General features: G+C 45.2%; 1 long non-coding RNA gene across 1 annotated transcript; it reads left to right on the top strand.

Moving 5' to 3' along the window:
* LOC128813432 (uncharacterized) lies at nucleotides 1-1,235 on the top strand. Its single transcript, XR_008439038.1, has 3 exons — nucleotides 1-127; nucleotides 210-539; nucleotides 1,171-1,235. It is a non-coding gene; the product is annotated as an uncharacterized LOC128813432 (long non-coding RNA).
* Nucleotides 1,236-13,032: the final 11,797 nt, after the last annotated feature.

Raw genomic sequence — 13,032 nt, 5'->3', positions numbered from 1 at the left:
TGTTATTTCTGTGAGGTTTTTGTTGTCTTCTTAATACTAACGCACAATGAGTTGTGCTGCGTATGCTCTGTGAGCACAAGAAAAGAATGTTCTGCCCCGGCTAGCTACAATTCCTCTTTGAGTTTAGGTTAGTAACTTGGAGTTCAACTGAAGTATTTTAGAAACAGCAACTTCTAAAATTCCATTTCCACTGCATGTTTGGGCTGCAGACTGACTGTTCCCAATGGATGTTAGCGATTAAATTTGATAGGAATGGAAAATTGAGAAGTCCAGAACAAGCTGTGGTAATTCCTGAGCTGGCACTCAGAGGGAACCGGGGTTTTGTGCTCTTAGGAGCATGTATCCTTTGGAAATGTCTGAATGTCTGACGGTGGTATTTTTCTTTATGGCTTCCAGTACAAAACAGCACGAGTGGATCCTCAGATTTCTTGGGGAAGGGCTGCGTGACAAACATTGCTGTGAGCTCTATGTCTACCAGAGGATTTTCCAGGTCATTCTTGCCTTTTTCAGCAGTCCTTTGTTGTGACCAGGGCTCCCAGGTAAGAATTTAAAAAGAACAGTTCCCAAATACCCCAAACCACAAAAGCTTGTATTGGCCTCGAGATCTCAAGTACCAAACAGAAAGGAATAGCTGATTCTGCCTTGGTCCTCTTGAAAATCTGTTCCTTGTTGGTTTTGTGGATTTGTGGAGGGAGAAATAATTTTGCTTGTGTCTAAACCAGTCCCATCCTTATCCCCTGAAACTGGGACCGGTTCCTGCCGTCGTGGAGCCTCACGGGGGTGCCGTGGTTTTGCTCCTGCAGTCGGGGCCTTTTCTTTTTGGGGTCTCTATTTCCCCAGCCAGCACGTTTGTCACCTGCACAGTGCTTCGGCAGGAGGGAACCTCGCCTGCCGGGAGCTCTCGGGTTTGGGAGCATCCACCCTGAGGATTTCAGGTATCAAAACCTCGGACAAAAAGAGAAAATTGTCTTGCTACCTGAATACTTCTTGTAAGAGCAGCACCTGTGGTGCGAAGCGTTGAAGGGAGAATGTCTTTCCTTCTCTGGAGTTGCTGAGAACAGGCGGTGTTCGTTTTAGCTGGAAGTTGATGGGGTACCAGCCAAATTGCTCATTTTATTTTAGATAATCAGATCTTGGCTGTAAAAGAACAAGTTGCATTTTCTGTTTCAGCGTCGTATTCTGGAGATATGACAGAGTGCTGCCCGTGTCACCTCTAGAGCTGCCCATGAGCTGATAGAGGATCACAGCCTCCTCTCGGGGGTCCTGCACGGCTTAGAGAAAAGGTAACCAGGGAAGTACGGGAGAAATGGGGACAATTTCCTGTCCACGGCTGAAGAATGACGTGGCTGAGGATGAAAGCAAGGGGGACAGACCTGGAGACGGGGGCACCCCGAGGGCTGCACTGGCAGAACTTGCTGAACTCTGAGGTGTCCCTTGTGTTTTTGAGAAGAGAATCAAGAGGCTTTCAGGTGGTGGTGGGAGGGACGATGGTGGGGGGGCTGTGTGATTTGGGAATCACTTCCTTGACAAAGCAAAAGGACACCTTGTGCTGGTGTCTTTAGCTTTTAAATTTCAAGCAGCCTCAGTTCCCATCCTGTCACAGGACCTGCTGCACAGGAAGTGGCACAGTAATGGATTTGAGCTGTCTCTAGAACGTTATTTCTCCTCCCCTTGCCTCTCCCTGACAAAAAAAAAAATCTCTTCTGCAAGCACAGAGTGCCCTGACAGGTTCAGGCAAGTGCACCAAAAGTGCCCTAGAATATGGTCCCCCGTAGGAGATGGATCAGCTGCTGGTGAGGATCTGCCTTTCAAATGTGGTTTTCTTTTTTTTTTTTTTTTTTTTTTCTGTTTTATTTTGTTTTTCAGGTTTCTGGAGAACAAGGTGATAAATAAAATTATTTCCTTACTCCATCCTCTATGGCTAATAAATTTAGGAGACAAGAGAGAAAACAGGAATCGGTCCCAGATGCTGCTGTTGAGATGGATATATGATCTATCTATCTATCTGTAGATAGATAGATGTATATACGTATATCTGTGTAGTGATAATAATGGGATTTTTTATGATACGTTGCTTCACCGTTTTATATTTTTAATAAAGTGTGATTTTAAGGTATTAGTTATGATATTTTATTATAGTTATTGGCTAAACTAAGATTTTCTTGTATTTTATTGGTATCAAGTAATTAATGTTAATCATTAATTGGTAAGAGTTTGTAATGAATTATTAAGCTATGAATATTGTTCATTAAGGTACGTCTTTTTTAACTGTAGGTATTTTCATGTGTTTATATGGGTTTTTATGTTAATGATTTGGGGTTTTTATGTTATGGATATATTAGTATTTTATTAGGTTTTTCTTGTTAGTTTAGTTGTTTGGTGTGTAGATTATTCATGAAGTATATTTATCTATAAATGTTTTAAATTTAAGTTATAAATCTACTTGTTAAGGATTTTTGTAGAGTTCTATGTAAAAATTTAAATCGGTAGGGGAGATAAAAAGCAGTAATTATTAATAAGATGAGTATTTTGGTTTTTAATAATGATTTAAGTTATTTAGTGATGTTTTAATTCTTGAAAATATTATTTCGTTATTTTTTATTTATGTGTGATTGATTAATTTAAAATTTTTGTAATGTTTTTGTAAATTGATTTCTTGTGATTTCATCAATTTATATATTTTTTAAATGTTTTATATTTATGATTGTGTGTGAATAATAAAAAATGAACAGTTGTTTTATTTTGTAAGGTAGTATGTTTAAAGATGTTCCTATTTGGCAGTAATTTATTTAATGTTATAGATGTGTTATTGTTTCATTTGGCTAGTTAATAAGTAAGTTCACTTAATGTGGTTCAAGTGTGAGTTGTAGTTATTTTAGGTGTTAAAAGAGATGCAGAAATAATAGAATTAGGTTATTAAAAGGTCGTACTGTTTTGATACTGAGAAGTAAATTTGTGTTGGAGCGATTGGGTATTTTTGGGTGGGTGTTCTTTTTTTTGTTGGTTGTTTTTTTTTTTTTTTGTTTGGTTTTTTTTTGGTGTTTTTTTTATGTATTATTGTTAAGTTTGGTCTTAGTGGATTAATTGTTTTAAATTGTAGGTTTGCTGTTTTGAGGTAACTTCTTTGTGGTTTTGTGTGGTTTGGGGGTTGTTTTGTAACTAAATATTGTACAAGTATTTGTTTGTAATGATTTGAGTAATTTTACTTTTGGTGGTTTACCTGTCATTTGGGGTATGAGTGTATAAATGTTATTTGAAGAGTTTATGTTACGTGTAAGTTACGTGTAAGTTTTTTGATTTGCAATTTAGTGTTTGTAAAGGATAAGGTTAGTTGTGAGGAGGTATACAAACGAGACACGTTGAAAAGAGATTTTTCGGGTTGGTGACTGATAAACAGTGTATTTGGATGCGTGGTTTTAGTTAGTGTTACTTGTTTGTTCTGTTTTGATTGTGGAACTATTTCTTTTAGGGGTTTTTTTGTGTGTTTTAAATAAGGCTTGACACAGTGAGTAGGACTCGTGTGTGATTTTTCTTTTTTTTTTAATTGTGGAAACATAAGTATAACGTGTTCTTTAGGTTCTGAAATTGACGGGACTACTTTCTCGGCTACTTACTGAGTCTTGTAGTTGAGTAGGTTTTTGTAACTCTGATTTTGAAATCAAAGAAGAAAACTGAGGAGACGAAGGAGGTAGAGGAGTTGATCTCCTTCTAGGACAGAAAGGGTTTAGCGCAGAAACTGCTGGCTCTGATGTGGCGCGGGGGTTTCCGTGCGCCGGCCGGGCCGGGCGCGGGGCTCGGCGGCAGGAGAGCGGCGAGCTGTGCGCGTGCGCGGGAGGCGCGCTGCCGCGGGGAGCCGAGCGGAGCCGAGCGGAGCCGAGCGGCTCCGAGTTGAGGCGAGCCGAGCTGCGCCGAAGAGGCGAATCCAGCCGAGTCTAGCGGAGAACAGCCCGAGTGTAGGCGAGGAGCCGAGTGGGGCCGAACCGAGCCGAGCTCCGCCGAGCGCAGCATCCCGAGCAGGGCGGGCCGCCGGGGCGGGCTCGGGGTGGATCGGCGCTCTCTGAGGCTCCCCCTCTTGTCCCTCTCTCTACCAATCCTTCTTCCTTTCTTCCTCCTTCCCGTATTCCCCTTCTTTCTCTCTCTATCCCTTAGTTCCCTCTCTCCCCAAAGCCGACCCCTTTCTCTCCCTTTTCGGTCTCCCCTCCCGTCCCCCCCTCTACCCTTCCTTCCTCCTCCCCGTATTCCTGTTCTTTGTCCGCGGACCCTCCCCTCCTCTCCCTCGCAAACCCGACCCCCACTGCCCTGTCCCTATCCCGCTCCTCCGTTCTATTCCTCTTCTCTCCCTCCTCTGTGCACCGTCCCTCTTCCCCGCTCCCGGCCTTTCCCTTGCCCTCCCGCTTTCCTCCGCAGCCCGACCTCCCTCCCTCCATACGCTGTCTCACGTCCTGCTAGCCCTCCTCTCTTGCCGTCGCCCCGTTCCTTCTTTCCCCGCAGCCGCGGGGCCGGGGGCGCCGGAGCATAAAGCCCAGAGGGCCGGAGCCCGGCGGCCCCGGGCCCTTGCGGGAGTCCCCCCGCACGGGGCCGGAGGCTCTCGGCGGATCCCCCCGTGCCGGTCAAACCCCGCCCGGCCCCGCCGGACCTGCGGCTTTGCCGGCATCGCGCTGAGAGCGGCCCCCGCTCGGTGCCGCGCCGTCCGTGCCGCGTCCCCGCCGTCTCTGCCGCTCCCCCTCTCTGCCCCTCGCCCGTGACAGCGAGGCTGGGCAGGAGCTTCGACCCTTCTGGGGGCTGGCCCCCTTTCTTGTTGCGGCAGAGTCCCTTTCGGGGGGGATGTACATGTGGAAAGGGATGGAAGCAAGTGCTGGGCTGCTGTCCGGGGCAGTTAAGACTCCTTCTGTGCCTTCTTTGGGGGCCAGGAAAAAGGGGTGAAGACTCGGGGCTCTGGTGTCATTTGGGGCACCCTAAGGTCCCTAGGAGAGGGACGCACGCTGCGGCGGAGGAGCAGGTGGGTGGCGAATGAGGGGGGGTCCTGCCGGGTGCCGTCCCCCCGAGGGACCCAAAGCTGCCCCAAAATGCACAGGGAGGGGGGTGTGTAGAATACTACTAAATCCTGGCAAATGTTTCGTTTTTATAGGTCTTGGTAAAAATAGGAAAGTATTGCTAAATTCATTTGGAAAGAAAGCCAGAACAGCCCCAGGTATGCGCTGTGAGGATGTAATGTATAATTAATATACGTGTATATATAAATATAAACAGAAAATAGAAAAAAAATACAAAATCACAGAAATCGATACAATACCTAATAGATATTCTAGTGTATATGTCTTATTATACCACATTACATGTAATATATTATATATATCTAAATATAGTACGTCAATATACTGTAATATAATATACAAGAGCATATAGATGTAAATATCAAAAGCATGAATATAGAAATATTCAAATATAGTTTAAAATAAAAGGATTTTTTAAATTTTGTATTTGTTAGTAGGCAGGGTTTTTATTGTAAAAATTAGAAATAGAAATAAATTAGAAATCTATGTATAGAAGTATAGCATACGTACATTAAACTCTATATAAAAATTAAAATGTAAGTAAATAGAAGTATTAGCAGTATGTATGAAATATAATATATATAATATTTTATCTATCTTGTTATCTTATTATATATATGATATACATTTATAAATATAATCCATCCATAGAAAGTATAAATGCAACTGTGATTATAATGATGAAAATATGCTATGAATATTTAAATATTGTTTAAAGAAAGGGCTTTTTTGGTTTTTATTTGGTTCGAGGCAGGGTTTTTATTTAAAAAAATATGAATATACATTTTATTTTGATAGACTTCTAAATATAAAAATATATAATCAATGTATAAAGATAGATATAAAAATATAAAATATAAGTAAAAATAAGTAATAGGAAGAGATAGAATATAAATAACGACATCTATCAATCTACCTTTAAAATGCAAATTTGAATATAAATGCGAAAAATATATAGATAAATTTACAAACAGTTTAAAAGAGTGTTTTGTTTTTTTTTTTTTAGGTTTTTACTTGGATAGATGCAGGGATTTTATTTTTAAAAATATAAACCTTTTAGAAATATCAATCTAAATATAGAAATATGTAATCAATATATTAAGAGATGCATAAAAATATAAAATAAAATAAACTTTAAGTAATATGAATGAATGTAAGAAATTATAAAATGATCATTATACATCAGTATACATTTTAAATCAAAATGTGAATATAAATATAAAAAATATAAAAATAATATAGATTGAAATATAGCTTAAAAGAAAAGATTTTTTATTTTGGTTATTATTGGGTTAGAGGCAGGTGGTTTTGTTTTTTTTTTTTTTTTTGTCGGTGTTTTTTGGTTTCGTGCGGGCTGTTTAGGGGCATTTATTGCAGAGGATGTTTGGAAGGGGGTCGCGCCTGTTCTTCTTTGCGCGCCTTTCCCCGCCTGCAGCCCCAGGGCGGGCGGCAGTGCCGCCGCCTTGTGGCCAGAGTGCGGTACTGCGGTCCTCGCCCGAGGTCCTCCCGCGGCCGCCATCTTGGGAGTGGGTTGTCGCGGACTCGCTTGACCTTCCCAATATGGCGGCAAAAAAAGGCGGGAAAAACGAGGACCACGGTCTGTTTACTGCACTGCCTGCACGCCACCCTGACGCCGGCGCCGCCCCGCGGGATTTTTTTCGCTTTTTCCCGTGTCGTGGCCACGGACTGTGAGCTCAGCGGCTGCGCGGGCGGTCAGGTTGTGAGCGGGCGCCGACAGGCATCGGCAAAAACGCCTCTCCCTTCCGAGGTCCTCACGCGGCCGCCATCTTGAAAGTGTCGCGGCGGCCGGGACACTCTTGACCTTCTCAATATGGCGGATAGGAGAAAAAAAAAAAAAAAAAAAAAAAAAAAAGCGCGGGAAAATCGTGGTCCGCGTGCTGCACTGCCCGCGCGCCACGCAGGCGCCGCCCCGCCGGGATTTCCCGCGGCCTTGCCAGTACTGCGGACACGGGCTGTTGCCACACTTGCGCCGCGGACGGGTGGGTTTCAGGCAGCATTTTTCTTTTAAATAAGAGATCGTTAATATTAATATCATAGAGCTAGAATTTGGTTACAGGCAGGGCTTTTATTTTAAATAACAGAACTATTTTTGCAATATAAATATAGAAATGCATCATATATATATCTAGATCTATAAAAAGATAAAATAGAAATAAATAGAAGTCATAGGAAGATATTTAATATAGAATCGAAATAACATCATGCATCAATATACATGATAAATGCGAATGTGAAAAGTATAAATATGAAAGATAGCTAGAGAGAGTTTAAAAGAAAAGGATTTTGGAGGGGTTGTATTGGGTTAGAGGCAGTGTGTTTTAGTTTGTGTGCGGATGTTTTTTGGGCCATTTATTTTTCAGGATTTTTCCAAGGGGATCGCCCCCGTTCTTTTCTGCCTCCCTTCCCTCCGGGCGAGCGGCAGCCCCCGGCTGTGGCCGCCGGCGGCGGTGCTGCCGCCTTGTGGACAGAGAGCGGTACTGCAGCCCCCCCCAGCCAGCGCCCTGCCCCTCGCCGCTGGGTGCCGGCTGAGGGGGGAAGGACGGCCGCCGAGCGTGGGAAGGGCGAGGCGCGGGAGCGAGCGGCAAGCGGGGCGGTGTCTGTAAATAGAGGGGAGGGGTGAAGGAGATTCGGGAGAGCAAAGGGACCCGATGACCGAGAAGAACGGCAGCGGCGAGGGCGGCCCGGCGGGGCCGCTTTCGGCGGGCGGCGGAGGCGCGGTCGCAGCGCTCACGGGCCGGGGGCGGCGGGCGGGGGGCGAGCGGCGTCGGAACAGGGCTGCACTCCCCTTTCCCGATCCCCGCGCGCGTCCCTCTCTAGACGCTGGAAGCGACCGCGTGCCGGAAAATGCCGCCGGGGCGGCGCGCGGGCGGCGGAGCGGGGCCCCGGCTTTCCCCGCCCCTCCTGCCGCCATCTTTGGAAGGTCAAGCGAGTCGTCGCCGTCCCGCCGCGTCCCCGTCTCGTCCCGCCGCGTTCCCGCCGCCTCCCCGTGCTTCCCCGCCGTCTCCACTCTGACACGATCCGCCCCCGTCCCGGACCCCCTCCGCTGCAGGGAAATGCAGGAGAACGCGAAAGCATCGGGGCAGAGCAGCCGCTGGAGGTGCCCGAGCCGTCTCCCCCTTGCCCGCAGGGCCGGAGTTGCCCACCGCCGGCAGCTGACAGGTACGCTGACAGCACGGGCGGCTCCGGCACGCTTTGCCTCGCTGTGTTCCGGTGCCGTGCTGCTGCGGGAGGACGGGGCCAGCGCTCCAAAGGCCAGAGCAGAGCGCTGGCGAATGGGAGGCGAGGAAGGCTTGGGCTAAGGATGGATTGCAACCGGGCTGCCTGTAAGTGCGCAGAGAGACCTTTGTCGTCCACGCTGCCAAAAGGAGCACCTGGTACACCCTATAGGTGTGCCTTGTGTTGCACGTGTTTTCATTTCCTGTTTGTGTCATCCCAAAAAGCAGGGACGGAGCAAATGGGACTGGTTCCCACTGTTGCTGTGTGAAGGCTTTTTACAGGCTGCTGTATTGTTGTCATCTTTTTTTCACCCCAAGCTTGGCTTCTCCCATCCTTTTCCCGTGGCTGCTGCATTGGGTGTTCCCAGGAGGGCTGGGTTCCTCAGCAGGGGTCTTAGGAGTTGCTGTGGATTCTGATTTTTCTGAAGCTGTATGGAGGCGTGCTAGCGAATCATCTCTTTTCTCTCCTGAAAAGCTTTCCATCTATGTCCACCCGTGCGTCTCTGTGTTTTAATCACGTAGGCGGACGCGTTGAGGTTTTTGCTTTCTAGGCCAAAAGCTGAGGCAGATGAGTGTTTGCTTTGTCTGTGTGAGGAGTGGCATTTGTGCTGGAGAGCTGCGGTTGGGAACAAAAGATGGACTAAAGGTGCTCTGGGGACGGGCACGGGAGGAAACGCTTGCAGAGAAAGGCAAGGCAGTGATGATTGCGGAGGAGAAATGAGAGGTGGTTGCTTCCGATCCGTGGGGACTTTCCTTGGGAGAGATGGATCAGAGAGCGTACGGAAGCAGAGAGCATCTTCTGGCTGCTTCTGTTCTGTAAACTTCTCCCTGGCTTCACAGGTCCGTGCTGGAGAGCGGGAGAAGGGTCCCTGCTGGCTGCCGTGTCCTGGGTGGGCACAGAGCTCTGACCTTGGCCAGATGGGCTGGTGAGTATTGAATCAATCCCTGCCTCCTCGTGAACAAGTTGTTTGAAGGACTTGTCGGCAGGGACGGCTTTTAGCCGGCTGCAGTTCGGTTTCTTTCTCACAGGTTTCCGGGTGTTTTGATCCTGACGTCGCCAAAGCCTCAGATTTGCTGAACTGGGGCTCTTACCTGTGTGACCCGTGAAATGTCCCGGAAGCTGATCGATGTCTTTGTGCTCCCGCTGTGTTCATTTGGGCTGTGCTTCAGGCTTCTCTCCCGGGGCCCTTGCCGTTGCTGTATCTCTTGGATGCCGTGCAGAACGGAATCAGGCAGCCAAGCCTCAGGTTCACCTTCTCCCTCACCCTCTGCGCTGCTCGTGTGGCACAGCAGATCCTGAAGCCAGGTACTGGAACGTGCTGCGTGTGTCACTGCTGGGGTGAAAAACAGAGCCCTGGGGAGTGTCGATCCCCTCACCTGCTCTGTGCTCGTGCGCTCTTGCCTGAGCTTTTCCTCCTGGGCAAGAGAAGGGGAGGGTGGGCAGCAATGGGAACGCGCCTCAGAGCAAAGGCCTTCTGCAGTTGCCGGGCTGTTCTCCCAGCTCGGAGCGCTGCACGCTCACTGACTGCAGCTTCCACGAATTGTCGTCCGTGCTTGTGGATTGGGAGCGCTGTCCTCCTCCACCATGCCAGCTTTTTCTCTTTACAGAGGAGCACGTGTACATAAGGGTAAAGAGATTCCTTCTGTCACACCGGTGTTTGGACCTGAGGAAGGTACCGGGCTTTCTTCAGCTTTTCTACAGTTTTGATTTTGAGGTAAGAGTCCCATTTTAGGTACCCAGTAATTCTTCAGAAATGTATTAGAAACAGCCGCAAAAATACAATGAAACCTCATTCTCCCACAGGTAGTTAATTAGAAGCGTCTTTCTTCTGTTTCATATAGGAATTCAAAATGTTATTTCTGTGAGGTTTTTGTTGTCTTCTTAATACTAACGCACAATGAGTTGTGCTGTGTATGCTCTGTGAGCACAAGAAAAGAATGTTCTGCCCCGGCTAGCTACAATTCCTCTTTGAGTTTAGGTTAGTAACTTGGAGTTCAACTGAAGTATTTTAGAAACAGCAACTTCTAAAATTCCATTTCCACTGCATGTTTGGGCTGCAGACTGACTGTTCCCAATGGATGTTAGCGATTAAATTTGATAGGAATGGAAAATTGAGAAGTCCAGAACAAGCTGTGGTAATTCCTGAGCTGGCACTCAGAGGGAACCGGGGTTTTGTGCTCTTAGGAGCATGTATCCTTTGGAAATGTCTGAATGTCTGACGGTGGTATTTTTCTTTATGGCTTCCAGTACAAAACAGCACGAGTGGATCCTCAGATTTCTTGGGGAAGGGCTGCGTGACAAACATTGCTGTGAGCTCTATGTCTACCAGAGGATTTTCCAGGTCATTCTTGCCTTTTTCAGCAGTCCTTTGTTGTGACCAGGGCTCCCAGGTAAGAATTGAAAAAGAACAGTTCCCAAATACCCCAAACCACAAAAGCTTGTATTGGCCTCGAGATCTCAAGTACCAAACAGAAAGGAATAGCTGATTCTGCCTTGGTCCTCTTGAAAATCTGTTCCTTGTTGGTTTTGTGGATTTGTGGAGGGAGAAATAATTTTGCTTGTGTCTAAACCAGTCCCATCCTTATCCCCTGAAACTGGGACCGGTTCCTGCCGTCGTGGAGCCTCACGGGGGTGCCGTGGTTTTGCTCCTGCAGTCGGGGCCTTTTCTTTTTGGGGTCTCTATTTCCCCAGCCAGCACGTTTGTCACCTGCACAGTGCTTCGGCAGGAGGGAACCTCGCCTGCCGGGAGCTCTCGGGTTTGGGAGCATCCACCCTGAGGATTTCAGGTATCAAAACCTCGGACAAAAAGAGAAAATTGTCTTGCTACCTGAATACTTCTTGTAAGAGCAGCACCTGTGGTGCGAAGCGTTGAAGGGAGAATGTCTTTCCTTCTCTGGAGTTGCTGAGAACAGGCGGTGTTCGTTTTAGCTGGAAGTTGATGGGGTACCAGCCAAATTGCTCATTTTATTTTAGATAATCAGATCTTGGCTGTAAAAGAACAAGTTGCATTTTCTGTTTCAGCGTCGTATTCTGGAGATATGACAGAGTGCTGCCCGTGTCACCTCTAGAGCTGCCCATGAGCTGATAGAGGATCACAGCCTCCTCTCGGGGGTCCTGCACGGCTTAGAGAAAAGGTAACCAGGGAAGTACGGGAGAAATGGGGACAATTTCCTGTCCACGGCTGAAGAATGACGTGGCTGAGGATGAAAGCAAGGGGGACAGACCTGGAGATGGGGGCACCCCGAGGGCTGCACTGGCAGAACTTGCTGAACTCTGAGGTGTCCCTTGTGTTTTTGAGAAGAGAATCAAGAGGCTTTCAGGTGGTGGTGGGAGGGACGATGGTGGGGGGGCTGTGTGATTTGGGAATCACTTCCTTGACAAAGCAAAAGGACACCTTGTGCTGGTGTCTTTAGCTTTTAAATTTCAAGCAGCCTCAGTTCCCATCCTGTCACAGGACCTGCTGCACAGGAAGTGGCACAGTAATGGATTTGAGCTGTCTCTAGAACGTTATTTCTCCTCCCCTTGCCTCTCCCTGACAAAAAAAAAAATCTCTTCTGCAAGCACAGAGTGCCCTGACAGGTTCAGGCAAGTGCACCAAAAGTGCCCTAGAATATGGTCCCCCGTAGGAGATGGATCAGCTGCTGGTGAGGATCTGCCTTTCAAATGTGGTTTTCTTTTTTTTTTTTTTTTTTTTTTCTGTTTTATTTTGTTTTTCAGGTTTCTGGAGAACAAGGTGATAAATAAAATTATTTCCTTACTCCATCCTCTATGGCTAATAAATTTAGGAGACAAGAGAGAAAACAGGAATCGGTCCCAGATGCTGCTGTTGAGATGGATATATGATCTATCTATCTATCTGTAGATAGATAGATGTATATACGTATATCTGTGTAGTGATAATAATGGGATTTTTTATGATACGTTGCTTCACCGTTTTATATTTTTAATAAAGTGTGATTTTAAGGTATTAGTTATGATATTTTATTATAGTTATTGGCTAAACTAAGATTTTCTTGTATTTTATTGGTATCAAGTAATTAATGTTAATCATTAATTGGTAAGAGTTTGTAATGAATTATTAAGCTATGAATATTGTTCATTAAGGTACGTCTTTTTTAACTGTAGGTATTTTCATGTGTTTATATGGGTTTTTATGTTAATGATTTGGGGTTTTTATGTTATGGATATATTAGTATTTTATTAGGTTTTTCTTGTTAGTTTAGTTGTTTGGTGTGTAGATTATTCATGAAGTATATTTATCTATAAATGTTTTAAATTTAAGTTATAAATCTACTTGTTAAGGATTTTTGTAGAGTTCTATGTAAAAATTTAAATCGGTAGGGGAGATAAAAAGCAGTAATTATTAATAAGATGAGTATTTTGGTTTTTAATAATGATTTAAGTTATTTAGTGATGTTTTAATTCTTGAAAATATTATTTCGTTATTTTTTATTTATGTGTGATTGATTAATTTAAAATTTTTGTAATGTTTTTGTAAATTGATTTCTTGTGATTTCATCAATTTATATATTTTTTAAATGTTTTATATTTATGATTGTGTGTGAATAATAAAAAATGAACAGTTGTTTTATTTTGTAAGGTAGTATGTTTAAAGATGTTCCTATTTGGCAGTAATTTATTTAATGTTATAGATGTGTTATTGTTTCATTTGGCTAGTTAATAAGTAAGTTCACTTAATGTGGTTCAAGTGTGAGTTGTAGTTATTTTAGGTGTTAAAAGA

The sequence above is a fragment of the Vidua macroura genome, chromosome 12 (genome assembly GCF_024509145.1).
Source record: "Vidua macroura isolate BioBank_ID:100142 chromosome 12, ASM2450914v1, whole genome shotgun sequence".
In the NCBI taxonomy this organism is placed as follows: domain Eukaryota; kingdom Metazoa; phylum Chordata; class Aves; order Passeriformes; family Viduidae; genus Vidua; species Vidua macroura.
This window is presented reverse-complemented; position numbering and strand designations above follow the sequence as displayed.